Source organism: Solanum dulcamara, chromosome 7 (genome assembly GCF_947179165.1).
Source record: "Solanum dulcamara chromosome 7, daSolDulc1.2, whole genome shotgun sequence".
In the NCBI taxonomy this organism is placed as follows: Eukaryota; Viridiplantae; Streptophyta; class Magnoliopsida; order Solanales; family Solanaceae; genus Solanum; species Solanum dulcamara.
The window spans coordinates 12,254,410-12,258,324 of NC_077243.1; positions in this window are offsets into that span (position 1 = coordinate 12,254,410).

The following is a 3,915-nucleotide window of genomic DNA, read 5'->3' on the forward strand; positions in this document are numbered from 1 at the left end:
GATTGACATGTCCTAAACGTGAATACCATAAATTATTTGAGTCAAGTAAGTAAGAAGAAGCTTGAACTTTATTATCATCAACAACCATTACATTTAGTTTGAAAAGAACCTCAGTGAGGTAGCCTTTTTCTAAATACATTTCATTCTTACTAATAACTACTTTGTCTGAAACTAGAACACACTTGAATCCATTTTTGATAAAAAGACTGACAGAAACCAAGTTCTTTCTCATTTCTGGAACATGATAAACTTTGTTCAGCGTTACCACCTTACCGAATGTCATTTTCAGGAATACTTTACTATATCCTTCAACTTTAGCCATTGCAGAATTTCCCATATAGATAGTCGCATCTGGTGCGGCAAGGGAATAAGTAGTTAAGGCTTCAAAGACCGCACAAACATGCGACGTAGCTTCTGAATCAAGCCACCATTCTTTAGAATTTCCTACCAGGTTGCATTCTGATAGTATTGCACACATATCATCCATGTCTTCTTTATTTTCCACCATATTGGCTTGTCCTTTTTTGGGAGACGACAATCTGGGGCTTTGAGGCCAGCTTTTCCACAATTATAACAATTGCCCTTGAATTTTTTCTTGTTCTGCACCTTATTTTTTTCAAAAGGTTTCTTCCTTTTCTTATTCTTTGGAGCAGCATCTTCAATGATGTTCGCTCTCATAATCGTTGAATTTTCATACGACTTATTTTCGGCTATTTTGTTATCTTCCTCAATCTTGAGACGAATCACAAGATCTTCCAACTTCATTTTCTTGCGCTTGTGCTTTAGATAATTTTTGAACTCTCTCCACGAAGGAGGCAACTTTTCTATCATTGCAGCTACTTGAAATGTCTCATTAACTATCATACCTTCAGCAATAAAGTCATGAAAAATAAGTTGTAATTCTTGAACTTGGGTTCCAACAGTTCTGCTATTTATTATTTTATAGTCTAGAAACTTAGTAACCATAAATTTTTTCAAGCTTGCGTCTTCAGTCTTATACTTCTTCTCAAGTGTATCCCATAATTCTTTAGAAGTTTTCATAGCACGGTAAACATTGTACAAATCATCCAAAGCACTTAGGAAATAGCCCTTGCATAGAAAATCCGCCTGTGTCCATGTCTCAGAAATCATAAATTTTTCATTGGCCGTCATATCAATAGCAGGCACAGGAGGGTCTTCGTTGGTTAATTTCTGCATGCCAAGAGTGGTAAGTCAAAAGAAAATCCTTTGCTGCCATCCTTTGATGTTGACTCTAGAAAATTTCCTTGATTTTTTCGCCGGTGGCACAGTAGTGTGGCTTATTGCAGCAACAGTCGCAGAAGTACTTGTCATTTCTTTTCACTGTCAAAATAGACAAACTGTCTTAATACTTCAGAATATCATACTTTTTACAACAACAACGATTAAATTTTTATATTCTTCAAATCGTTGTACAAGTATGAACTTTAATATTCCAACGAAGTTTTTATACTCTTCAAGTCAGAATACCAAATTTCATACGGAATAGAAAATCACACATGTTTTAGTCTCCAAAACAGAATACAGTTTAATCAGAAAAACAAAAATAACAATAATTTTCTTAAGAATATTAGTAAACTATATTGTAAAATATTAAAACAGTAACAATAATTTCTGAAAATAAAATACAGAAACTAGACAGTAACTGAAAATAAGAACAGTATCTGAAAAATTATGTAAGAACAAAAATCCAGCCCACTGAATGCACAGTGTGTCCTTAAGGAAATTATTCCCTCCAACGTATCTGAGGTTTTGAAATCTTTCCTCCCAGGATAGAACGATTTACTCACCAGAATAGCGATACAGCAAATTATGGTGACTGCGAACCACTCGAAGGCTACTATCACACAGTTTTTAGGAAGTGCAGAAAAGAAGAAGAAGAAGATCAACAGAAATATATTGCCTGTTTGCAACTTTTCAGAAAAGGTGCCTGTTGAAAAATGTCTCAACTTTAAAGTTGCAAACCTTTCAGAAAAAATCCGTTGAAAAAAAACGGTAGGAAATGTTTTAAATTAATTCGGGCAAGCAAGCCCGCAAGCCCAAGCCGAGCGACGACGACGGTACGAGGGGAGATCCTTTTCTTGACCCTTTAGCAACATGAATGAGTGTTTCTACTTTTAAGTAAGAGACTTTTTCTTTCCACCACCTATGTGGGACAAATGCTTATTTCATAAAGCAAAAGGGAACAACTCATTTTTTCCTCCACTTCTTTTCCCTCCATTTCTCATTCAATTTATCAATTAAACCCAACAGTAATTTATTTAAATTTTACATCATTTTAAATTATGTCACATAAATTCGATAAAAAAATTAATAAATTCACTCTGTTCATGAGCACGATTTATATCCCCACTCTGTTTAACTTTTTTTAGGTTCACGTAGGTCCCAAAAGCACAACACTGTTGACATAACATAATGAGCACAGCAAAATGGTCACTTTGTGTCGTGAGAGTTCTGACTGCAAAAAAGAAGCATCATCGATGCTTCCAAAATACTTCCTCCATTCATTTTTACTTGTTCAATATATAAAAAATATTTAATTTATAAAATTAAGAGATAATTTATACTTTATTCTTAATTTATCTTTATAATTAATTAATAGTCATTTCCGTATTATATTTTTCAAGACATTATATTTATTATATTCAAAGAGTGATATGATAAAATTACTCTTCTATTTATAATTTCTTAAGAATTGTGCATAGTTAATAGTGAACAAGTAAAGATGCACAGATGGAGTCCTTATTTACTTGTCAAATATTTTTTAATTTGATTTCTCTTTTATTTGTCAATTTTGACAAATAAAAAAAAGGACAATTTTTTTCTTCCTAATATACCCTCAAGTTATTAACATTGAGTTAATATATTTAAAAAATGTAGTGATTAATATGTTTAAAACTTTATAAATTAATAGGGATAAAATGATAAATTCACTATACCAATCATTATTTTCTTAATCTATGTACCAAGTAAAAATTTGATAAGTAAAAAATAACGGAGGAGTAGAAGTTTAATGTGGGGTTCTTGTCCCATATTAATTACTCATATTTATCTAATTATTTCACTAAGCCTAAGTTTACTATATATATAATTTGATGAAGTTTCTATTCACTTAAACATGTTCATGCACCAGATCTTTCATTGCCCAAGGAGTTCTTCCTGGAAGCAAGAAAAGAATGATCTATATATTTTTTTCTTAATTAGTACTTAAATGGGGAAGAAAGTAGAAAGAACCATGTCATTAATTTTGGATATATTATATGGTCCTAATAAGGATTATTTTTAGTTTTATTTTTTATGAATTTCTCGTTTGATTGCACATGTGATTGTCTTATCAAATGTACGAAGTATATCTTTTATTATGATTACTTATCGATCAATTGAATTTGTTGATTCATTTGAATACGTACATAAAGGGTCAAAGAACATATATTTCTGACAAGACATAATTTCAGCAATAGCCATTTATACTACGTTATTAATACTATCTTATTAGTTCAATTTATTCACGAACCCAATTAATATGTAATTGTCGTTAATTTTGTGTTGTCGTTATCGCTCGGCTTAAGCTTACTAACACGGCATCCACTACATTATTTGTATCCACCCTAACAATAATCACTATAGTGTATTACGTTTTGCATTTTTCTGGTGTTTTGATTTTCGAATTAATAGCTTATAGTTGTGACAATACGACCAAAATAAAATAGTGGCATTTGTGTTCCTCAACACCAGACAAGTTAGTGATTTGATTATTTGGCTTTTGGACAAATTTAACTTTAATCATTATTCTTGTCAACTAATTAATTAATTAAATGGAAAGTTGGAAGAGCGGCATGTTATTACGTGGCCCCCTTGACTATATGAAATAATGAGGGATAAATATCTCTCTTCATA